Here is a 26,893-nt window from a genome sequence, read left to right as displayed (position 1 = left end):
CACCCCAATGTTCACTGCAGCACTGTTTACAACAGCTAATACATGGAAGAAACCTAAATATCCATCAGCAGAGGAGTGGATAAAGAAGATGTACATATATACAATGGAATATTACTCAGCCATTAAAAAGAATGAAATAATGCCATTTGCAGCAACATGGATGGACCTAGAGATTGTCATACTGAGTGAAGTAAGTCAGACAGAGAAAGAGAAATATCGTATGATACCCCTTATATTTAGAATCTAAAAAGAAATGATACAAATGAACTTATTTACAAAAACAGAAAGAGACTCACAGATTTGGAGAATAAAGGGAGGTTACCAGGGGGAAGGATAGGGGGAAGAGACAGTTAGGGAGTATGGGACTGACGTGTACACACTGCTATATTTAAAATGGATAACCAACAAGGACCCACTGTATAGCACAGAGAACTCTGATCAATGTTATGTGGTAGCCTGGATGGAAGGGGACTTTGGGGGGAGAATGGATACATGTATATGTATGGCTGAGTTGCTTGCTGTGCACCTGAAACTATCACAACATTGTTAATCACCTATATTCCAATATAAAATAAAAAGTTTAAAAAAGAAAAAAGGATGACAGCAGATTTCTTATCAGAAATAATGCAAACTAGAGGACAGTGGAGGAGTATCTTAAAAGCGCTGAAAGAAAGAAGCGTATCAACCCAAATTTTATATCCAGCCAAAAAGCTTTCAAAAATAAAGGAAAATCTATGTATATACCAAATAAAAGTGAAAACAAACATCCACACAAAAATGTATATACAAATGTTCATGGCACCATTATTCATAACAGCCAAAAACATGGAACAACCCAAATGCCCATCAACTGAGGAATAGATAAATAAAATGTGGTATATCCACAGAGTGGCATAATAACCAGCAATAAAAGGAGTGAAGTACTGATACATGCTAGGACCCTTGAAAACATAATGCTAAGGGGAAAAAGCCAGACACAAAATACCACATATCGTATGAGTCCATCTGTATGAAATGTCCAGAAGAGGCAAATCCACAGACGCAGAAAGTAGATCTGTGGTTGCCAGGGGCTGGAGAAGAAAGGGGACTGACTGCTGTGGTGTAAGGTCTGAAGTTAAGATTCAACAGTACAGGCTGCCTGCACATCCCTGAGCCTCATGGGGCCCCAAAGGCCCAACCACCATGAGTTTCCCGGCTTTCACCAGATATGCCCTCCCAGTGAAAAAGGTTCCCCTCAACTGTACCAGCCCCATCCTACCATGTTCCTAATCCCACAAGCTTCACTTCTCTGCCAGCCCGTGAAACTGTTCAGACGAGCCAATCATGTCCCCTCATGGGAACCAGGGTGGCTCATTCTCATGTCCCTATAAAGCCCGCCTCCCAAAGTCCATGTTTGTCCACTCTGCTCCCAAGCGCAACACGTACGAGGCCCCGCTCTTGTGGGGTTTCCTCCTCCCCTGAGCCACGAGTATGTGTCTAATAAACTGCTGTTTGTCTCACCTGTCCAGGGCTGGGCGTTGTGTGTTGGCCATCTTGTAGTATTTAGGGTGGGGGATCCCTCCCTCACCAAAAGTGTGAATAGGGGAGGAGCAGAACAACTAATAATGGGGATGGGGTTTCTTTGGGGGAGGGGTAAAACTATTCTAAAGTAAAACTGTAATAAAGGTGGCACAATTCTATCAATGTGCTAAAAACACTGAATTGTCCACTTTGAATATGTAAATGGTATGGTGTGTGAATTATATCTTAATAAAGAAAAAAAGAAAGACAAATAAAAGGAATTCATGACAAAAAGACCAGCACTAAAAATTGCTAAAGGAAGACCTACAGGCAGAAGTAAAACAAACAACGTATTGTGGGGTATAAAACACAGATGGAAATAAAATGCTTGACAAATGACAGTACAAAGCCTGGGAGGGGAGAAATGGAAGTACACTACTGTAAAGTTCTTATACGACACATGAAATGGTATAATATCCCGTGAAAGCATACTGTGATAAGTGAAAGTTGTATAGGCTAAAGTAACAATTAAAGTGAAAAAAAAAAATCCAAAGAGTTATAGCTAAGGAGTAAGAAGAGGATATAAATGGAATTTTTTAAAAAACACCTGATTAATGAAAAAAAGAAAGAGAGCAAGACGGGAACAAGAAACATATGGGACAAATAGGAAACAAATAGCAGGATGATAGACACAATCATATCAATAATCATATTAAAAGGAAGTAGTATAAACATACCATTTAAAAAAAAAATTCAGTCTCTGTAGAGACTGTCAAAAATTGCCAATGCTGACTGTATTTCAAGTCATCATGGCAGGGTATTCGGAAGAGTTTTCAATTAGCAATAATCATGCCTCAGATAAACCTCATTGGCTATAATACTGCCACTGTGCAAAGCTGAAACATACCAATTTTCAGATGCAGAGACTGTCAGTTAAGATTTAAAAAGTAAAACCGAATTATGTGCTGCATACATGAAACACAATTTAAATATGAGGAAACAAATTAACAAAGATTAAAAATAAAAATAGAAAAAGATATAGCATGCTAACACTTGTCAAAAGAAAGCTACAGTGAATATACTGATATCAAAGTAGAGTTCAGAGCAAAGAATAGTACTTAAAATGAAGATGATCATTTCATAAGGATAAGGGGGTCATTTAATCAAGAGAATATAACATTCCTAAATATTTATGAACTTAATGACGGAGCTTCAAAATACATGAAGCCAAAACTGAAAGAACTGCAAAGAGTAATAGATCAATTATGGTTGGAGATTTCAATACCCTTCTTTCAATAAGTGCCAGAACAGAAAATCAGCAAGGGTACAGTAGATTTGAACAGCACTAACCACCAACTTTACCTAATTGACATTCAGAGAATACTCCATCAAAATATCAAAACACATGTTCTTCTCAAGTGCATACAGAACAATCACTCAGACAATATTCTGGGCCATAAAACAAGAGTCAAAAATTCAAAAGGACTCAAATCATACAAAATATGTGTGTTCTTTGACCAGAATATAATTAAATTAGAAATCCAAAACAGAAAGCTCCTTGGAAAATCCCCAAATATTTGGAAACTATGTAATGCACTTCTAAATAACCCATGGATCAAAAAACATATGAGGGACTTCCCCAGTGGTGCAGTGGTTAAGAATCCACCTGCCAATGCAGGGGACACGGGTTCGATCCCTGGTCTAGGAAGATCCCACATGCCGTGGAGCAACTAAGCCCACACGCCACTACTGAGCCTGCGTGCCACAACTACTGAGCCCAAGTGCCACAACTACTGAAGCCCATGCGCCTGGAGCCCATGCTCCACAACAAGAGAAGTCACTGCAATGAGAAGACTGCACACCACAATGAAGAGTAGCCCCCTGCTCACCGCAACTAGAGAAAGCCCGCGCACAGCCAACGAAGACCCAACGCAGCCCCCCAAAAATAAAAATAAATAAAATAAATTTATTTAAAAAAAAAGATACGAAAAGGAAATTTAGAAAAGAATTTTGAACTATGAAAACGAAAGCACAACATATCCAAATTTGTAGGATGTCACTAAAGCAATAGTTAGAGGAATACTTATAACATTAAACATCTATATTATGGGGCTTCCCTGGTGGCACAGTGGCTGAGAGTCCGCCTGCTGATGCAGGGGACACGGGTTCGTGCCCTGGTCTGGGAGGATCCCACATGCTGCGGAGCGGCTGGGCCCGTGGACCATGGCCGCTGGGCCTGTGCGTCCGGAGCCTGTGCTCCGCAACGGGAGAGGCCACAGCAGTGAGAGGCCCGCGTACCACAAAAAAAAAGAAACACATCCATATTAGGAAAGAAGAAAGTTTTCAAATCAATGACCTCAGCTTATACCTTGATAAACTAGAAAAAGAGCAAATTAAATGCAAAGGAAGTGGAAGGCAGGAAATAATAAAGATAAAAGGGAAAAATAATAGAAAAAATGAATTAAACTGAGAGCTAGTTCTTTGAGAAGCTCAATATAACTAATAACTTCTAGCTAGACTGATTAAAAGAGAGAATACATATTTACAATATCAAGAGTCGGAAGAGTGACATCACTACAGACATTACAGATGCTAATATGGTATAAGAGAATATTATTAACTTTATGCCAATAAATTCAATGATTTAGATGATATGCAAAAATTTCTTGAAAGACACAAACTACCAAAGCTCACTAGGAAAACAGAAAATCTGAATAGACACAGAGAAGTAAAGAAATTGAATCAGTAATTAAAAATCTTCTCACAAAGAGAAGCTCAGGCCCAGAGGACCTCCCTGGTAAATTCTATCAAATATTTAAAAGGAGAAATAATTCCAATCTTCAACAAACTATTTCACAAATAGAGGAAAGGCAACATTCTCCAACTCATTCTATGAGCCCAGTATTACCCTGATACTGGAGCCATTCCAAATACATAACAAAAAATCAAGCAAGAAATAAAAAGGAATGTCCACCATGACCAGGTGGGATTTATCATAGGAATGCAAAGGTGGTTTAATGTTTCAAAATCAATTAATGTAATACTACATTTTAATAAAAGAAAACATGATCATCTCAATAGATACAGGAAAAGCATTTGACAAAATCCAACAACACTCATGGCAAAAACTCTCAACAAAGAATAGATGGAACATCTTCAATCTGATAAAGGGAATCTACAAAAAAATCAACAGTGAACATCATATTTAATGATGGATGACTGAATTCTTTCTCCTCTAAGTCACAAACATAACAAGGATGTCCACCCTGACCACTTCTATTCAACAATATACTGGAGGTTCTAAAAAGTGCAATAAGAAAAAAAAGGCAAAGAACAGAAAAGTAAAGTAAATTAAGGGCCCAAATTAGAAAGGAAGAGGTTTTTATGTGCAGATGATAGAATCCTATACAAAGAAAAGCAAATGGAATCCACAAAATCCTACTAGAAAGTAATAAACGAGTTCAGCAAGGTTGCAGGTGCAAAAATCAATTATATCTATACACTAGCAACAAGTAACAGAAAACTGACATTAAAACAATTCCATTCACAATAGCATCAAAAAAGAATAACAACAGGGGAATTTCCTGGTGGTTCAGTGGGGTAAAGAATCCTCCTTCCAACGCAGGGGACACAGGTTCAATCCCTGGTCGGTGAACTAAGATCCCACATGCTGTGGGGTAACTAAGCCCACATGCCACAACTACTGAGAGAAAACCTGTATGCCAGAACAAAGAGCCTGTGCTGCAACAAAAGATCCCACGTGCCTCAATGAAGACCTCACATGCCGCAACTAAGACCCGATGCAGTCAAAGAAAAAAATAAACAAAATAAATATTTAAGAAAAAAGAATAGCAACAGGAATAAATTTAATAAAGGATATGCAGGACTTGTACAGTTAAAACTATAATAAATGAAGGAGATCTAAATAAGTGGCAAGACGTTTCATGTTCATGGGCTGAACACTTAATATTGTATTGTCAAGATGACAATCCTACACAAACTGATCTATAAATTCAATGCATTCACTATCAAAATCCCAGCAGGCTTTTTTGTAGAATGGACAAACCAATCCTAAAATTTATATAAAATTCAAAGGAGCTAGAATACCCAAATGCATTCTGAAAAAGAACAAAGTTGGAGGATACATGCTACCTGATTTCAAAACTTGCTATAAAGCCAGAGTAATCAGGACAGTGTGGTATTGGCACAAAAATAGTTATGTAAATCAAAAGAACAAAATTGAGAGTCCAGAATTCCTTACGTTTATGGTTGATTTTTGCCAAAACAAACCAACGGAAAAAAGGATAGACTTTCAACAAATGGTGGCAAGACAACTAGAAATACATGCAAAAATATGAATTTAGATGCTAACCTTACACCATACATAAAAGTGAAATCAAAATGAATTAACAGGGACTTCCCTGGTGGTCCAGTAGTAAACAATGTGCCTTCCAATGCAGGGACATGGGTTTGATCCCTGGTTAGGGAACTAAGATCCCACATGCTGCGGGGCAACTAAGCTGGCGCGCCACTACTACTGAGCTCGCGTGCCTCAACTAGAGCCCGTGTGCAGCAAACTACAGAGCCCACGCGCTCTGGAACCTGCACGCCACAACTAGAGAGAGAAAACCAGCATGCTACAACTAAAGAGAAGCCCACACACTACAATGTAGAGCCTGTGCACCACAACAAAAGATCCCACATGTCTCAATGAAGATCTCGCATGCCACAACTAGGACGTGATGCAGCCAAAAATGAAATAAATAAATAAATCTTTTAAAAAATGAATAATAGACTGAAAAGTTAACAGCTAAAACTGTAAATATTTGAAGAAAACATGGGGGAAAGAAATGTCTGTGATTTGGGGTTGGTAAAATGTTCTGAGATATGATACCAAAGGTACCATCCATAAAATAAAAAGTTGGTAAGTTGGACTACATCACAATGAAATGCTTGAGTTTCTAAAAAACACTAATATGAAAACGAAAAGAGGGCTTGCCTGGTGGCGCAGTGGTTGAGAGTCCGCCTGCCGATGCAGGGGACGTGGGTTCGTGCCCTGGTCCGGGAGGATCCCGCATGCTGCGGAGTGGCTGGGCCCGTGAGCCATGGCCGCTGAACCTGTGCGTCCGGAGCCTGTGCTCCGCAACACGAGAGGCCACAGCAGTGAGAGGCCCGAGTACGGCAAAAAAAAAAACACAAAAAACAAAACAAAAAAGAAACCGAAAAGAGAAGTTACAGATTAAGAGAACATTTTTGCAAATCATGTGTTGATAAGGGACTGGTTTCCAAACTACACAAAGAACTCTCAATGTTAAAAAGACAACCCACATAAAAATGGGCAAAAGGTCCAAATAGACACATCTCCAGAAACGATCTATAAATAGCTGACAAGCATATGAAAAGATGCTCAATATCACTAGCTCTCAGGAAAATGCAAATCAAACCCGCAATGAAATCCCGTTATTCACCCTCTACAACAGCTATAATCAAAAAGGCAGAAAATAACAAGCATTGGAGAGGGTGTGGGGACCTGGAACACTCGTTATTTCCGCTCTGGAAACCAGTCTGCCAATTTCGTGGAAAGTTAAAATGTTAAGTTCATCATGCAACCCAGCAATTTTCCCCCTAGGAGTCTATCCAAGAGAACCCGTACCTTACATCCACACTGAGACATGAACAGGAATATCCATAACATTATTCAGAGCCAGAACATGGAAACACTGCAAATGTCCAACAACTGGTGAATGGATAAACAAAATGTGCTATATCCATAAACTGTCTTGCTATTCAGCAACTGAAAGGAGCACACTAGGATACGTGGACGAACCTCAAAAACATTCTGCTAGGTGAAAGAAGCCAGACATGAAACCTTGTATACTGTGTGACTCCATTCATATAAAATGTATAGGAAAGTCCAATTTATAAAGACTGAACATTTGGGGATGATGAAAATGTTCTAAAACTAGATTGTGGTGACTACTGTATGATTTTATACATTTCTAAAAATCATGGAATTATAGTAAGTGAATTTCATAATATGTAAAAATATTTTAAAATATGTAAAAATAAAACATAAACTTGCTTTAAAAATCTTATTCAAATTTAGGGTATCAAAACTAGAAAGTAACAATCTAGTTCAACAAAGTTACAAGATCAATATACAAGAATCAACTGTTCACCCGTATCCATTCAATGAACAACAGGAAAATGAAATTAAGAAAACAATTCCATCTAGAAACCCAATGTATTCTATTTTAACTTTCAACACAATTCATCTGCTGTGGCAAAGCTCAAAGGTCATAGACACACTGAGTTAGGGAGAAGGAAAGAAAATGCCTCTGTGCCATGCTTTCCTACAGGAATGAAGGCCATATTTTAATTATATACCCTGTGTCTGGGACCCAAATAAGAAATAAATTATTTTGAAAACTGTTAAAAGGAATAGTAAGAACCAAAAAAGAACACTTCCTTGTTAGTCAAGAGATCTGTGTCCCATAGAGAATAGACTGGTGGTTGCCAAGGTCAGGGCAGGGGAGAGGGTTGGACAGGGAGTTCAGGGTTGACAGATGCAAACTACTATTATACAGAGAATAGATAAACAACAAGGTTCTACAGTAGAGCACAGGGAACTATATTCAATATCCTGTGATAAACCACAATGGAAAAGAATATGAAAGAATGTGTGTGTGTGTGTACACACATACATGTGTATATATATATGAGTTACACTGCTGTACAGCAAAAATTAACACAACACTGTAATTCAACTATACTTCAATAAAATATAAATTAAAAAAAATAAAGAGAGGGCAGACAGCAGAAGGAAAAAGAACTACAATCCTGCAGCCTGTGGAACAAAAACCACATTCACAGAAAGACAGACAAGATGAAAAGGCAGGGGGCTATATACCAGATGAAGGAACAAGATAAAACCCCAGAAAAACAACTAAATGAAGTGGAGATAGGCAACCTTCCAGAAAAAGAATAAAGAATAATGATAGTGAAGAGGATCCAGGACCTTGGAAAAAGAATGGAGGCAAAGATTGAGAAGATGCAAGAAATGTGAAACAAAGACCTAGAAGAATTAAAGAACAAACAAACAGAGATAAACAATACAATAACTGAAAAGAAACCTACACTAGAAGGAATCAATAGCAGAATAACTGAGGCAGAAGAACAGATAGGTGACCTGGAAGACAGAATGGTGGAATTCACTGCTGCAGAACAGAATAAAGAAAAAAGAATGAAAAGAAATGAAGACAGCCTAAGAGACCTCTGGGACAACATTAAACACAACATTAGCATTATAGGGGTTCCAGAAGGAGAAGAGAGAGAGAAAGAACCTGAGAAAATATTTGAAGAGATTATAGTCGAAAACTTCCCTAACATGGGAAAGGAAACAGCCACACAAGTCCAGGAAGCACAGAGAGTCCCAGGCAGGATAAACCCAAGGAGAAACACGCCGAGACACACAGTAATCAAACTGGCAAAAACTAAAGACAAAGAAAAATTATTGAAAGCAGCAAGGGAAAAACGACAAATAACATACAAGGGAACTCCCATAAGGTTAACAGCTATTTCTCAGCAGAAAGTCTACAAGCCAGAAGGGAGTGGCATGACATATTTAAACTGATGAAAGGGAAGAACCTACAACGAAGATTACTCTACCAGGCAAGGATCTCATTCAGATTCGATGAAGAAATCTAAAGCTTTACAGACAAGCAAAAGCTACAAGAATTCAGCTCTACAACAAATGCTAAAGGAACTTCTCTAAGTGGGAAACACAAGAGAAGAAAAGGACCTACAAAAAAAAAAAACCATAACAATTAAGAGAAGAGTAACAGGGACATACATATCGATAATTACCTTAAACGTGAATGGATTAAACGCTCCAACCAAAAGACACAGGCTCACTGAATGGATACAAAAACAAGACCCATATATATACCGTCTACAAGGGACCCACTTCAGACCCCTAGGGACACATACAGACTGAAAGTGAGGGGATGGAAAAAGATACTCCATGCAAATGGAAATCAAAAGAAAGCTGGAGTAGCAATACTCATATCAGATAAAATAGATTTTAAAATAAAGAATGTTACCAGAGACAAGGAAGGACACTATATAATGATCAAAGGATCAATCCAAGAAGAAGATATAACAATTATAAATATACATGCACCCAACATAGGAGCACCTCAATACATAACACAACTGCTAACAGCTATAAAAGGGAAAATCAACAGTAACACAATAATAGTGGGGAACTTTAACACCTCACTTACACCATTGGACAGATCATCCAAACAGAAAATTAATAAGGAGACACAAGCTTTAAATGACACAACAGACCAGATAGATTTAATTGATATTTATAGGACATTCCAACCAAAAAAAGCAGATTACACTTTTTTCTCAAGTGCACATGGAACATTCTCCAGGATTGATCACATCTTGGATCACAAATCAAGCCTCAGTAAATTTAAGAAAACTGAAATCATATCAAGCATCTTTTCTGACCACAATGCTATGAGATTAGAAATCTATTACAGGGGAAAAAAACGTAAAAAACACAAATACATGGAGGCTAAACAATACATTACTAAATAACCAAGAGACCACTGAAGAAATCAAAGAGGAAATTAAAAAATACCTAGAGACAAATGACAACAAAAACATGACGACCCAAAACCTATGGGATGCAGCAAAAGCAGTTCTAAGAGGGAAGTTGATAGCTATACAAGTCTACCTCAAGAAACAAGAAAAATCTCAAACAATCTAACGTTAAATCTAAAGGAATTAGAGAAAGAAGAACAAACAAAACCCAAAGTTAGTAGAAGGAAAGAAGTCATAAAGATAGGAGCAGAAATAAATGAAATAGAAACAGAAAACAATAGCAAAGATCAATAAAACTAAAAGCTGGTTCTTGGAGAAGATAAACAAAATTGATAAACCATTAGCCAAACTCATCAAGAAAAAGAGGGAGAGGACTCAAATCAATAAAATTAGAAATGAAAAAGGAGAAGTTACAACAGACACCGCAGAAATACAAAGCACGCTAAGAGACTACTACAAGCAACAATATGCCAATAAAATGGACAACCTGGAAGAAATGGACAAATTCTTAGAAAGGTATAACTTTCCGAGACTGAACCTGGAAGAAATAGAAAATATGAACAGACCAATCACAAGTAATGAAATTGAAACTGTGATTAAAAATCTTCCAACAAAGAAAAGGTCCAGGACCAGATGGCTTCACAGGTGAATTCTATCAAACATTTAGAGAAGAGCTAACACCCACCCTTCTCAAACTCTTCCAAAAAACTGCAGAGGAACGAACACTCCCAAACTCATTCTATGAGGCTACCATCACCCTGATACCAAAATCAGACAAAGATACTACCAAAAAAGAAAATAACAGACCAATATCACTGATGAATATAGACACAAAAATCCTCAACAAAATACTAGCAAACAGAATCCAACAACACATTAAAAGGATCATACACCATGATCAGGTGGGGTTTATCTCAGGGATGCAAGGATTCTTCAGTATATGCAAATCAATCAATGTGATACACCATATTAACAAATTGAAGAAGAAAAACCATATGATCATCTCAATAGATGAAGAAAAAGCTTTTGACAAAATTCAACACCCATTTATGATAAAAACTCTCCAGAAGGCGGGCACAGAGGAAACCTACCTCAACATAATAAAGCCCATGTATGACAAACTGACAGCAAACATCATTCTCAATGGTGAAAAACTGAAAGCATTTCCTCTAAGATCAGGAACAAGACAAGGATGTCCACTCTCCCCACTATTATTTAACATAGTTTTGGAAGTCCTACCCATGGCAATTAGAAGAAAAAGAAATAAAAAGAATATAAATTGGAAAAGAAGAGGTAAAACCGTCATGGTTTGCAGATGACATACCATAGATAGAGAATCCTAAAGATGCCACCAGAAAACTACTAGAGCTAATCAATGAATTTGCTAAAGTTGCAGGATACAAAATTAATGCACAGAAATCTCTTGCATTCCTACATGCTAATGATGAAAAATCTGAAAGAGAAATTAAGGAAACATTCCCATTTGCCACTGCAACAAAAAGAGTAAAGTACATAGGAATAAACCTACCTAGGGAGACAAAAGACCTGTGTGCAGAAAATTATAAGACACTGATGAAAGAAATTAAAGATGATACCAACAGATGGAGAGATATACCATGTTCTTGGATTAGAAGAATCAATATTGTGAAAATGACTATACTACCCAAAGCAATCTACAGATTCAACGCAATCCCGATCAAATTACCAATGGCATTTTTTACAGAACTAGAACAAAAAATCTTAAAATTTGTGTGGAGACACAAGAGACCCCAAATAGCCAAAGTAGTTTTGAGGGAAAAAAACGGAGCGGGAGGAATTATACTCCCTGACTTCAGACTGTACTACAAAGGTACAGTAATCAAGACAATATGGTACTGGCACAAAAACAGAAATATAGATCAATGGAATAGGATAGAAAGCCCAGAGATAAACCCACGCACATATGGTCAACTAATCTATGACAACGGGGGCAAGGATATACAATGGAGAAAAGAAAAGTCTCTTCAATAAGTGGTGCTGGGAAAACTGGATAGCTACATGTAAAAGAATGAAATTAGAACACTCCCTAACACCATACAGAAAAATAAACTCAAAATGGATTAGAGACCTAAATGTAAGACTGGACACTATAAAACTGTTAGTGGAAAACATAGGAAGAACACTCTCTGACATAAATCACAGCAAGATCTTTTTTGATCCACCTCCTAGAGTAATGGAAATAAAAACAAAAATAAACAAATGGGACCTAAAGAAACTTCAAAGCTTTTTGCAAAGCAAACTACAAACAAGATGAAAAGACAACCCTCAGAATGGGAGAAAATATTTGCAAACGAATCAATGGACAAAGGATTAATTTCCAAAATATATGAACAGCTCAAGCAGCTCGATATTAAAAAAACAAACAACCCAATCCAAAAATGGGCAAAAGACCTAAATAGACATTTCTCCAAAGACGACATCCAGATGGCCAAGAAGCACATGAAAAGCTGCTCAACATCACTAATTATTAGAGAAATGTAAATCAAAACTAACAATGAGGTATCTATCACCTCACACCAGTTAGAATGGGCACCATCAGAAAATCCACAAACAACAAATGCTGGAGAGGGTGTGGAGAAAAGGGAACCCTCATGCACTGTTGGTGGGAATGTAAAGTGATACAGCTTCTATGGAGAACAGTATGGAGGTTCCTTAGAAAACTAAAAGTAGAATTACCATATGACCCAGCAATCCCACTATTGGGCATATACCCAGAGAAAACCATAATTCAAAAAGACACATGCACCCCAATGTTCACTGCAGCACTATTTACGATAGCCAGGTCATGGAAGCAACCTAAATGCCCATCGACAGATGACTGGATAAAGAAGATGTGGTACATATATACAATGGAATATTACTCAGCCATAAAAAGGAACGAAATTGGGTCATTTGTAGAGAAGTGGATGGATCTAGAGACTGTCATACAGAGTGAAGTTAAGTCAGAAAGAGAAAAACAAATATCGTATATTAACACATGTATGTGGAACCTAGAGAAATGGCACAGATGAACTGGTTTGCAGCGCAGAAATAGAGACACAGATGTAGACAACAAACGTACGGACACCAAGGGGGAAAAGTGGTGGGGGAGGGGTGGTGATGTGATGAACTGGGAGATTGGGATTGACATATATATACTAATATGTATAAAGTGGATAACTAATAAGATCCTGCTGTATACAAAAATAAAATAAAATTCAAAAATTCAAAAAAAAGGACACAGGCAGGCTGCCTTCCCCAAGCTGTTCTTGCCAGCACTTCTAATTGAGCAGTTTAACTATTGTTTCTCCCCTTGTTCATTCTTTCTTGTCACACAGGTACATTGGCCCCCAGCTGCCTACCCACTATGGCTCTATGTGACATCAGTTTCTGTCCCTTTTTCTTTTATCCCCTATATCCATATCCATTATATAATTGCCGGCCTGTCTGTCTGTCTATCTATCTATCTTTCAGGGGGACAAAAGGAATGCAGCTCCAAACCTTCTATTTGAGAGTTCCTATCAGGACTGATAATATTTTTCACTTAGAAATTATAATGACGGCATCATGGACAAAATCAGTTTGATTCTCCAAGCATTCAATGCTAGCTACTATTGTAAGAGTATTAATTCTGCAAAGGGCAGTTATATTTAAGATTATTTAAGAACAAAGAGTTTGGCAAGCCTGCAGTGGCAGGGAGCTGTGTGCTTGTTTTGGGCATTTGCCATTTTAACAGACTGAGAAATAAACCCACTTTTTAAAGGGAAAAACTATTTACCATCTGCAGTTCATTAATGTCAGGCAGGGAAAATCTGTCGTTCACACACATTTGAGATGCAGTTGGCAGATTCTCCTCTACAGAGGGTTTCATCCGCAGTGACTGAGACTGAAACACCCTGCCTGGTGTGATACGTGATATGGTGAACCAACCACTCAGCTTCTACTTGGTGTAAAATGTTAGTATCTTGGGAGCAGTATCTGCTCATTTTTTTCTTGTGACAAAAGTCTGAGTATCAGTGATGTAAGAACTGGTATGGTTATAGATAAAATGAAAGAAATAAATCAATCAAAATGTACCAAAAAAAAAAAAAAAAGAGATCTATGTCCTAGTCCTATCTCTATACAACTTTAAACAAGTTACTTTACCTTGGTTTTCAAAATATGTTCTACAGAGCCCAAAGGATTCCACAGACTTCTACAACTTACATAAAAAGTGGAAAAGGTGGTAGAGTTTTGGTTTCCCCATGGTAACTTTTTTTATGGGCTTTTATTTGGAATTCCCAGATAAGTTTAATTAGATGGGTTTCTTAGCCAAAACTCATTTGGAAACCACTGGAGTAAAGGCACTTCGGCAATTTTTCCATCTTTAACACTATAAAAATCTACTGATGTAAAACCATCTCATCAGCTCATTTTCAATCCTTTTTGCACTGGTCTAATTGTCATCCTTCCTAAGTGTGAATCGGTACAACTTGTGAGCCTTTAAGAAAAAAAAAGGATAAGAACATCAAAAGAAGAGATGGTACTGGGGATGAGAGGAGATGAAACAAAAGTGGCAGAACACTGGAGCTTGTTGAAGGTGGTTGATGAGAATGCTGTGGTTCACCATATGTTGTACCTTTATATAATTCTGAAATTTTCATTAAAAATTAAAAAAAATATGGATACCAATATTTTTGGACAAAACATGAGAACTGGTGGAAGTTCATATCCTGCGGTCCTAATATGGACACATGACAGAACATTTCCTTTAAACTATACCTCATGTGTCTTAGTCCATTCAGTCTACTTTAACAGAAATACCATAGACTGGGTGGCTTATTAACAACGCAACTTTATTCCTCCCAGTTCCAGAGGCTGCCAAGTCTTGCTGGCAGTTATGGTGTCTGGTGAGGGCCTTCTTTTTAGTTCACAGACGGCTGTCTTTCTGCTGTGTCCTCACATGGCAGAAGGAATGATGGAGTTGTCTGGGGTCCCTTTTATAAGGGCACTAATCCTATTCATAAGGGCTTAATCCACCTTCATAAAATCACCTCCCAAAGGTCTCACACCTCCAAACACTGTCACATTGGGGATTAGCTCTCACACGTATGAATTTGGGGGGGGACAAACTCAGTCCACAGTGTTCAAAACTAAGATTAAAAACTTCACGTATCAGAAATGAAATAGAAGTCCATACATAAAAGAATGCTGAATTGTCTCAGAATTTCTGAAGAACAATGGTTAAAAAGTGACCAAATTCATATGCTGAAGTCCTCATACCCCCTACCTCAGACTGGGATCTCACTTGGAAACAGGATAGCTGCAAATGTAATCAGTTAAGTCAGAATGAGACCATACTGGAGTAGGGTAGGCACTTAATCCAATACGACTGATGTCCTTATAAAGGGGGAAATATGGACACAGATACACGCCCACGAAGGCCATGGGAAGATGAAGGCAGAGACCAGGCAATGCTTCTGCAACCCAGCCCACCAGCAAAGCACCAGAGGCCAAGGGAGAGGCATGGAACAGAACCTCTCAGAGCCCTCAGAAGAAAGTATCCTGCCTACCAGCCTGCCAGCAAAGCACCAGAGGCCAGGGGAGAGGCATGGAACAGAACCCTCTCAGAGCCCTCAGAAGGAAGCATCCTGCCTACACCCTGATCTCTTGGACTTCTGGCCTCTAGAACCGTGAGACAAAATTTCTGTTGTTTCCCAGCTGTAACGGCAGTTCTAGGAAACTAACATATCTCCCATTCTAAAGATCTGAGCGGGACTTACTAAAAAGAACCTTAGCACACCGCATTATCCAGGCCATAAAGGAAAAGACAAGAGGTTCAAAGGGACGTTCTGCAAGAGTATTCAGAGGACAAGAGAGCACCGACTTTTCTCTTTCTTTCCCCAGGACAGCAGTGGAGTGCAAAATCACATCGAGTAATGGAGGCTCTCACAGAACCTGTGAAAGAGGGGGATGGCATCTTACTTTGGGGGTGGGGTGGGGTGGTGACTGCTGAGCATTAGAAACTACAGGGCCCACGTTAGGTGCAGCACTGGGAGAGCACTTAGGAAAATGTGACGCATGAACCCTAAGTTTGGGAGTATATGTAAACACATCTCCCATGGAGGGAAGGGCGCTCCTTGGCACGGAGAGGTCCAAACTGCACAAGCTGACTGGGGCTTGCCTTAATAACCTGCGGGCAAAGCCAGCAGATGGACAAGCTACATTTACAGTGTTTGGCAGGGCCAAGAATGCACAGATTCCCAGAGGCCAAATTTGGAATAAGTCACACATCAAAATCAATAACAGGAGTGGATGAGAATACATTTTTAAAAATCCATGAGCCTACTAGTAACAAATTATTTCCTTTAAAGATGAGAGGAAAGAGGAAAGCTCTCTTTTACAGAAGAATGCCACCTAGTATTTGTAGAAAGGGCAGAACTGCAAAGTCACCATATTGTAAGTACCAAAGTAATAATAATTGAATCAGGTAAAAATTATCAATGGATGCTAAAACCACAAGATAAAAGACTTTAGGGAATAGGATGTCCACTCAGTATTAAAATGACACTCCACAGATTAAAAGGGAAAAAGGTACTTTTACAGAGAAATCTGGTGGACATCGCCTTAACCAAAGCATTAGTAAAAGTGTTTAATTTGAATCTAATCATAAGACAACAATCACACAAATCTAAGTGGAGAGGTATTCCGCAAGGAAACCGGCATAGACTCTAAAATATGTCACTGTCACGAAAGGCAAAAAAGGCTGGGGATGTCTTCATGAGTAAAGAAACATGAAAAACTAATTGCAATGTTGATTGGATCCTCAATCAGGCAGGAAAAACAGCTATAGAAGGCATCTATTGAAACATCTGGAAAAATCTGAGTATGGACTAGAAGATAATAGTGTTATAACAATGTTCAAATTTCTGAGTGTAATAAATGCATTACCCACAAGACTGTCCCTGATTTTTGGAGATACATGCAAAGAGAAGTATTAAGGGATACAGTAATATAATGTCTGCACTGTGATCCTCAATTAGTTCAGTGAAGAAAGAAATCAATGTCAGCCAATAGGCAAAATATTAACAGGCAGAGAATCTAGGGGGAAGGGCATATGGCTATTCATCCACTATACTTTCAACTTTTCTGTGGGCTTGAAGTTTTCCAAAATTAAAAGTTAGGAGAAAAGACAAAACTTATGCACTTCCTTTGAGCCAAGTTTAAGTCCAGCTTGAAGCCCATTCAATGGAACTCCACCCATGAGACAAGTGTCCGAGGGTAAGATGACTCAAGCAATAAAAGCGTATTCACTGGCAAGAGATGAGCCCAGGATACGGGGGAGGCAAAGAGCTGCAAAAAATGAAATATGAAGTATATTACCTATTCTGGGGCAGTGATGGGTTTTATGAGAGCCTCTGAAAAAACATACTATGTGTAGCACAAAAGACCTGGCACTTATATTTATGCCATGACACCTAGCTGGATTAAAACAGCATCATTCACATCAGACTTTGCCCCTTTCCTCTTCTTCCTCAACCCTGAAAGTAAGCACAAGAATAAGTGGGAAAAGTGAAGGTTAAAAGAAGAAACCACCCCCACCCCATGTATGGGGGGGGGAAGGGGAAATCTTTAAATTGGGTGTAAGATTAGAACTGAAGACTTTCTGTAACTTAAAGTATGCTTCAGTTACTAAAAATAGGACGGTCTTTATACATACAAATGATGGGCTAGAAAAGGAGGAGCTGACCTTGAATAGCTGACCTTGAATAGCTGACCTTGAATAGATGAATACAGCTGACCTTGAATAGATGAATACTGTATTCAAAGCAGAGGATTCAGCCATTTCCAAAAACAACAGTGATAAACTCCCAGTAGTGAACTGGGGCTCGAGCCAGGAGGAACTCACGGAGCTGAGAGGGGGAACAGGCACTGGGGTCAAAGATGCAACTCCCTGGAGGAAATGAAACCTGAGACTGCTCCTGTGAGGCAGTGAACAGACTCATGCTGTGAGACCCGGGACTGTATCTTCTAGACAGGCACAGAGGTGACAAAGCTCAAGTCACTACTCCAATTTCAAATGAAAAGAAAGTGCTTGCCTGCAATGAAGGAAGAATTAGAAGTATCTGTGCAACAGACAATCAAAGCACCACATGCTGGTCAGTACTGGAGGCAGTTTCTCTGAAAGACCCTATTGCAAGACCTTCTTCGGAGCTGAGGATTTCAAAAAGTCAGGCTGGGGCAACTTCAGAACTGCCTTACAGGAAAGGGTGAGCATGGGAAGAAGAAAAGAAGAAAAAACCCCTGAAAGAAAACAAGGCAAGCTGAACTCACAAACCAAAAATTACAAAGCATGTAATGAAATTTGATGCTAAGACAGACAACCAAAGGAACCCAAGAAACAGGAGCATTTACAGCTGAGGAAGTAGAAAGAACAGTATAATCTAAAAAGGAGTTTAAAGTAAGTATATTAAATGTGCTGAAAGACATAAAGGAAGGACAGAATCAATAAAACAGGGAAGGAGCTTATGAAACTGTAACAGTAGATTCTAAGAAATGAGAAATTAAATGAGTTGTTAATTAAACATTCAGCAGAGGTCGGGACACAGCAGACTAGACAGAGTTAAAGAACTATTGAATTAGAAGATAAAAATTAAGAAAACCACCAAGAAGGCTCTAGATATAAAGACATGGCAAATATGAAAGACAGGAAATACAGAGACCAACATAGACTGAAAGCTGCAACATACATTTAATAGACACTGAAGATTGGAAAGAGATAACGGAAGAGGAGCAGTATTAGAGGAGATGTGACTAGAAATTCTCCAAAAGACATCTACGTGGGATTAAACACTGCAAACGGAACATGCAAGATTTACTCCTGCTTTCTCATAAAACCAGTCTAAAGTGACAGTGTAAGGAAACAAATCATGCATAAGGAACACAAAAAGGCAAGAGAAAAAAATATGAAGGTAGTGGAAAAGATAAGCAAGTGGTCATTGATTAGAAAGACTGTAGAAAGCTAAACCCTCTCTAGGAGTAGGAAAAGCCTAGAAAAAACCTAAGTCATTCCACAGAACTCAGGAGAAGTTGCAAATATTTTCTCCCATTCCATGGGTTGTTCTTCATTTTCTTGATGACATCCTTTGAAACATCAAGGATGTTTTAATGTTTGATGAATTTCAATGTATTTTTTCTTTTGTCACATGTGCTTTTGATATCATATCTAAAAAAACCTCTGCTAGATCCATGGTCACAAAGATTTGCTCCTATGTTTTCCTCTAAGACTTTTATAGTTCTAGCTATTAATTTTCGGTTTATGATCCATCTGGAGTTCATTGTTTATATGATGTGAGGTAGGGGTCCAATTTCATTCTTTTGTATGTGGAGATCCAGTTGTCCCAGCACCATGATAAAATTTTTAAAAACCAGTGTTGACACAACTGGAAAGCCATCTAGAAATGAATACAACAGATTCATTATTCACACCTTAAAATGAGGTAATTCTAAGTGGATCGGAGATTCAAATATAAGAAAAATGAAACCATACAAGCGCAACCCTAACCCTAATCCAGCAAAAATGGCTGAATTCCTCTAAAATGTGACAGTGGGAGAAACCTTCCTAACTATTAAAATCCAGAAACTATTAAAGAAAAAAGATGGATAGATTCACTTACATAAAAATTTAAAACTTACTAAAAGCAAAGTAAAAGGACAAATGACAAACTGAAAATATATTTGCAATTAGTATTTTCTGAGTGACTGATACTATAGAGTTAATATCCCTAATAGACATTGAAAACCTCTTAAAAATAGAGAAGAAAAAGGCCAACAGCCCTGTTTTAAAAGGTGGGGAGGGGACACTACAGATAAGAACAGTCAGTCAATTCACAGAAACGAATATGCAAATGACTCAAACATACAAAAGTATACTCATAAAAAGAGAAATGTAAGCGACACCACACTGAACATATCCATCATTAATCTTGCTCACGGTGCGGCTGTCACAGGCCTGTGTGAGCCACAACTTATCAAACACGTTAAACAAAGGTATTTTATTGTGCACCAGTGTATGTCAATAAAGCTGCAAGAAAAATACACTTCATCTCCAGTGAAGGGGAGTATCGCAATACCTAGAAAAACTAAGATGTGTTTACCAAGCAGGAATGCCATAATCACAGGGAGAAAAAAGGAATTCATACAAGTGAATTTTAAGCACTGTACTTTACCTATTTACTCTCAGCATAAGGAGGAAGAACTGAAGAAATACTGAACATTACTTAGTAGGTTTGTTGTTGATGATGGTACGGATAGAGCAATTCTGAAACTACTGAGCATACGTTACACAAGTGGTCAGACATGGAGATATGAATGCTGTTGGGAGTTAGGTTTCCCACCAGGAGAGAAGGGAAATGGAAATCAAGAACGGGGTGGGGGGGAAGAACCCTAGGTATTGGACTGGAATTAGAGTATCTGTATGAAATTGTGATTTAAACATAAGTATCAATTTTTAAACTCTATCCACTGGATAATGATGTTTACAGCAGCAATGAACATAAGTAGTGCCCAGATCTTGGTTCCCAAATACCATTTTAACTTAAAGGAACTGGGGCTCTTAAAGAAATGGCTGACTTCAGGGCTAAGGGAAGGAAAGTACAAGAAGAGTAGGGAAACCCTTATGCCGAAAAGCAAGTGGTTTAAAAATGGGAGCACACGTTAAGACGTATAGGATTCAGTCTGACAGGGTTCTCATTGGCCAAATCTGGGCCAGTTCTGACCATCAAAAGAAATAACAATGGTCATGGACTATATAATACATTGAATTGAAACTGAATAAGAACATTCATGAATCCATGTGTAAGTAGATAGATAAGCAGAAGTTCTCCCTGTAGAATAACAACTAATCAGTTTAGAATGATGGTTAGCATATTTTGGAACAATCGTTAAGTAATAACTAATTTTCTCCATTAGGTGAAAATTTGTTGGGAGGCAGAATTTTAGACAAAGTATCTGATATTTTTTCAGACAGAATTTTAGACGAAGTATCTGATATTTTTTCAATTACAAAAGAAGATAACTTTACACAAAGTACCTGATATTTTTTTCAACTGTCAAAATAAGATAACTTATATAGTGGGAAAACATGATGGACATCACTTCAACCAAGTAAAGTTAACCCGACCAGTAACGGACAAAGTGACGCCAGGTACCCTCTGACGTGATTCACTATAGACACATGGCGTCTGGACAGACGCATACAGATACATATTTTTCTTGCCAAAAATGCGTAACTTGAATAGTGAGGAAACAATCACTTAAATCCAAATTAGGGACATTCTATGAAACAATAAACCTGCACTATTTAGGAATGCAAATGTTATGAAAGGTAAAGAGAAGGCAAGGAACTGCTGCAGACTGACACTCAAGAAACAGCAAAAGGCTAACGTAGAATCCTGAGTTGGACCAAAGAAGCTGCGCTAAAAGACAGGATTAGGACAACCAGGAAAACTGAATGTGGACAGCATATATTAGGTAATAGTACTATATTATATCTGATTCCCTGGATGCACGTGGTAAGTGCCTCGTACACAGTACAAGAATGTTACTGTTCTTAAAAAAAATACCTGCTGAAGAATTTGGATGTGTGGGCTCACAATCTCTGAAACTTACTCTCAGCTGGTCAGGAACAAAAGTCCACACTTGCCCTGTATCTTCCATACAAAAAGTCATCTTCAGAAAGAGTGTACAGGACACGCTGCTCCCTTACTTGAGGTCCGCCACAGGCTCCCCAATGCACTTAGAATAAAACCCTAATCACTGCCCCTGGAATGCAAGGCCCACCTGACTGGGCCCCTGCCTAGTGCCCTCAGAACCCTTATCGTACCCACATCTTCCTTTTACTAATGCTCCGTCCACATGGCTTTCTTTCTACCCTCAGAAGTCAACTCAAAGGCCCCTGTACCAGCTGTTGGCTCTCCCGACACATTCCTCCTCCTCTGTACGGCTGACCCTCATGCCACACGGACCTCAATGGAAGCGTCTCCTAGAGGCCCGCCTGCCCCTCACCCTGCAGTCGCTTGCACCGGCACTTCCTTATTTTCTTTGCAGCATCTACTACTATGGAAACCACAGCACCCGGTTTGTATATTTACTTTCGGTCTCCTTCACTAGAATGTAGGTGCCATAAGAGGAGGAACTTACGCCTTGGTCATCACTGTTTTCCAGAACACAGGACCACGCCTGTATACAGCAGGCACTCAACAACTAGTCACTGAATAATGGAGCTACTAACTTTTATACGTACCCAGTATGGAGACTACCATTTAACAAGAGTAGAAACCCTAATGAAATCTCAAATGGTCATTCGAGCTATTCGAAGCAGCACACAACAATCCAAAACCACCCAACTTGAAGCGGCTACTGCTGGGGAGGAAAAAGGGCAGAAAACAGGGGGCCTGCGACCTTTTCGCTGTGTGAGCACGCCCTGCCAGGCCAGGAGACACAGAGACCACGCATTCCACGCATGCCCTTGAGCCACCATCTGCTTCAAACTAAATGGGGCGGGAGCAGAATGTGTAAGCAAGGGGAGGGGTATTAAAAGAAGGACATCTGGAGGCGGAGGGGAAGATGGAGAAAGAGTAAGACGCGGAGATCACCTTCCTCCCCACAGATACACCAGAAATACATCTACACGTGGAACAACCCCTACAGAACACCTACTGAATGCTGGCAGAAGACCTCAGACCTCCCAAAAGGCAAGAAACGCCCCACGTACCTGGGTAGGGCAAAAGAAAAAAAGAATAAACAGACAAAAGAATAGGGACGGGCCCTGCACCAGTGGGAGGGAGCTGTGAAGGGGGAAAGGTTTCCCACACACTAGGAAGCCCCTTCTCGGGCGGAGACAGTGGGAGGCGGAGGGGGGAGCTTCGGAGCCGCGGAGGAGAGCACAGCAACAGGGGTGCGGAATGCAAAGCGGGGAGATTCCCGCACAGAGGATCGGTGCCGACCGGCACTCACCAGCCCGAGAGGCTTGTCTGCTCACCCGCCGGGGTGGGCGGGGCTGGGAGCGGAGGCTCGGGCTTCGATCGGAGCGCAGGGAGAGGACTGGGGTTGGCAGCATGAACACAGCCTGCAGAGGACTAGTGCACCACGGCTAGCCTGGAGGGAGTCCGGGAAAAGGTCTGGAGCTGCCAAAGAGGCAAGAGACTTTTTCTTCCCTCTTTGTTTCCTGGTGCGCGCGGAGAGGGGATTAAGAGCGCTGCTTAAAGGAACTACAGAGACGGGCGCGAGCCGCAGCTAAAAGCGCAGACTGCAGAGACTGGCGCGAGCCGCGGCTAAAGGCGCGGACCGCAGAGACTGGCACGAGCCGTGGCTAAAAGCGCGGACCCCAGAGACGGGCGTGAGCCGCGGCTAAAACCACGGACCCCAGAGACGGGCGGGAGACGCTAAGGCTGTTGCTGCCACCACCAAGGGGCCTGTGTGCGAGCACAGGTCACTATCCACACCCCTCTTCCGGGGAGCCTGTGCAGCCCGCCACTTCCAGGTTCCCGGGATCCAGGGACAACTTCCCCGGGAGAACGCACGGCGCTCATCAGGCTGGTGCAATGTCATGCCGGCCTCTGCCGCCGCAGGCTCGCCCCGCACTCCGCGCCCCTCCCTCCCCCCGGCCTGAGTGAGCCAGAGCCCCTGAATCAGCGGCTCCTTTAACCCCGTCCTGTCTGAGCAAAAAACAGACGCCCTCCAGCGACCTACACGCAGAGGCGGGGCCAAATCCAAAGCTGAGCCCCTGGGAGCTGTGAGAACAAAGAAGAGAAAGGGAAATCTCTCCCAGCAGCCTCAGAAGCAGTGGATTAAAGCTCCACGATCAACTTGATGTACCCTGCATCTGTGGAATAACTGAATAGACAACGAATCATCCCAAATTGAGGAGGTGGACTTTGAGAGCAAGATTTATGATTTTTTCCCCTTTTCCTCTTTTTGTGAGTGTGTATGTGTATGCTTCTGTGTGAGATTTTGTCTGTATAGCTTTGCTTCCACCATTTGTCCTAGGGTTCTATCCGTCCGTGTTTTTTTTTCTTAATAATTAATTTTAATAACTTTATTTTACTTTATCTTCCTTCCTCCCTCCCTTCCTCCCTCCCTCCCTCCCTTCCTTCCCTCCTCTAGACAACGAATCATCCCAAATTGAGGAGGTGGACTTTGAGAGCAAGATTTATGATTTTTCCCCCTTTCCTCTTTTTGTGCGTGTGTATGTGTATGCCTCTGTGTGAGATTTTGTCTGTATGGCTTTGCTTCCACCAATTGTCCTAAGGTTCTATCCGTCCGTTTTTTTTTTCTTAATAATTATTTTTTAATTTAATAACTTTATTATATTTTATTTTATTTTACTGTATCTTCTTTCTTTTTTTTTCTTCCTTCCCTCCTTCCTTCTTTCCTTTCCTCCCTCCCTCCCTCCCTTTTCTTTCCTTCTTTCCTTTTCTTCTTTCTTTCTTTCTTCCTTCCTTCCTCCCTTCTTCTTTCTTTCTTCCTACTTCTACTAATTCTTTCTCTCTACTTTTTCTCCCTTTTATTCTGAGCCGTGTGGATGAAAGGCTCTTGGTGCTGCAGCCAGGAGTCAGTGCTGGGGCTCTGAGGTGGGAGAGCCAACTTCAGGACACTGGTCCACAAGAGACCTCCCAGCTCCACATAATATCAAATGGCGAAAATCTCCCAGAGATCTCCATCTCAACACCAGCACCCAGCTTCACTCAACGACCAGCAAGCTACAGTGCTGGACAACCTATGCCAAACAACTAGCAAAACAGGAACACAACCCCACCCATTAGCAGAGAGGCTGCCTAAAATCATAATAAGGCCACAGACACCCCAAAACACACCACCACATGTGGACCTGCCCACCAGAGAGACAAGATCCAGCCTCATCCACCAGAACACAGGCACTAGTCCCCTCCACCAGGAAGCCTACAGAACCCACTGAACCAACCTTAGCCACTGGGGACAGACATCAAAAACAATGGGAACTACAATCCTGCAGCCTGCAAAAAGGAGACCCCAAACACAGTACGATAAGCAAAATGAGAAGACAAAAAAACACACAGCAGATGAAGGAGCAAGATAAAAATGCACCAGACCTAACAAATGAAGAGGATATAGGCAGTCTACCTGAAAAAGAATTCAGAATGATAGTAAAAATGACCCAAAATTTTGGAAACAGAATAGACAAAATGCAAGGAACATTTAACAAGGACTTAGAAGAACTAAAGAGGAAACAAACAATGATGAACAACACAATAAATGAAATTAAAAATACTCTAGATGGGATCAATAGCAGAATAACTGAGGCAGAAGAACGGATAAGTGACCTGGAAGATAAAATAGTGGAAATAACTACTGCAGAGCAGAATAAAGAAAAAAGAATGAAAATAACTGAGGACAGTCTCAGAGACCTCTGGGACAACACTCAACGCACCAACATTCGAATTATAGGGGTTCCAGAAGAAGAAGAGAAAAAGAAAGGGACTGAGAAAATATTTGAAGAGATTATAGTTGAAAACTTCCCTAATATGGGAAAGGAAATAGCTAATCAAGTCCAGGAAGCACAGAAAGTCCCATACAGGATAAATCCAAGGAGAAATACACCAAGACACATATTAATCAAACTGTCAAAAATTAAATACAAAGAAAGCATATTAAAAGCAGCAAGGGAAAAACAACAAATAACACACAAGGGAATCCCCATAAGGTTAACAGCTGATCTCTCAGCAGAAACTCTGCAAGCCAGAAGGGAGTGGCAGTACATACTGAAAGTGATAAAGGAGAAAAACCTGCAACCAAGATTACTCTACACAGCAAGGATCTCATTCAGATTTGATGGAGAAATTAAAACCTTTACAGACAAGCAAAAGCTGAGAGAGTTCAGCAACACCAAACCAGCTTTACAACAAATGCTAAAGGAACTTCTCTAGGCAACAAACACAAGAGAAGGAAAAGACCTATAATAACGAACCCAAAACAATTTAGAAAATGGGAATAGGAACATACATAACGATAATTACCTTAAATGTAAATGGACTAAGTGCTCCCACCAAAAGACACAGATTGGCTGAATGGATACAAAAACAAGACCCATATATATGCTGTCTACAAGAGACCCGCTTCAGACCTAGAGACACACACAGACTGAAAGTAAGGGGATGGAAAAAGATATTCCATGCAAATGGAAACCAAAAGAAAGCTGGAGTAGCAATTCTCATATCAGACAAAATAAACTTTAAAATAAAGACTATTAGAAGAGACAAACAAGGACACTACATAATGATCAAGGGATCGATCCAAGAAGAAGATATAACAATTGTAAATATTTATGCACCCAACATAGGAGCACCTCAATACATAAGGCAAATACTAACAGCCATAAAAGGGGAGATCGACAGTAACACATTCATAGTAGGGGACTTTAACACCCCACTTTCACCCATGGACAGATCATCCAAAATGAAAATAAATAAGGAAACACAAGCTTTAAATGATACATTAAACAAGATGGACTTAATTGATATTTATAGGACACTCCATCCAAAAACAACAGAATACACATTTTTCTCAAGTGCTCATGGAACATTCTCCAGGATAGATCATATCTTGGGTCACAAATCAAGCCTTGGTAAATTTAAGAAAATTGAAATTGTATCAAGTATCTTTTCTGACCACAACGCCATGAGACTAGATATCAATTACAGGAAAAGATCTGTAAAAAATACAAACACATGGAGGCTAAACA

At 39.9% G+C, this 26,893-nt stretch overlaps 1 protein-coding gene and 1 non-coding gene across 5 annotated transcripts in view; both read right to left on the bottom strand.

Annotated features, from left to right (window-relative positions):
* The window catches only part of EPB41L5 (erythrocyte membrane protein band 4.1 like 5), a 142,059-nt gene that overhangs the window by 35,091 nt on the left and 80,075 nt on the right, over positions 1-26,893 (bottom strand). The window lies entirely within an intron of this gene.
* Positions 2,258-2,398, bottom strand: LOC114897355. Its single transcript, XR_003794080.1, has one exon. It is a non-coding gene; the product is annotated as a U4 spliceosomal RNA (small nuclear RNA).

Source organism: Monodon monoceros, unplaced genomic scaffold (assembly GCF_005190385.1).
Source record: "Monodon monoceros isolate NGI ecotype Baffin Bay Population unplaced genomic scaffold, NGI_Narwhal_1 Super_Scaffold_16, whole genome shotgun sequence".
Taxonomy (NCBI): Eukaryota; Metazoa; Chordata; class Mammalia; order Artiodactyla; family Monodontidae; genus Monodon; species Monodon monoceros.
This window is presented reverse-complemented; position numbering and strand designations above follow the sequence as displayed.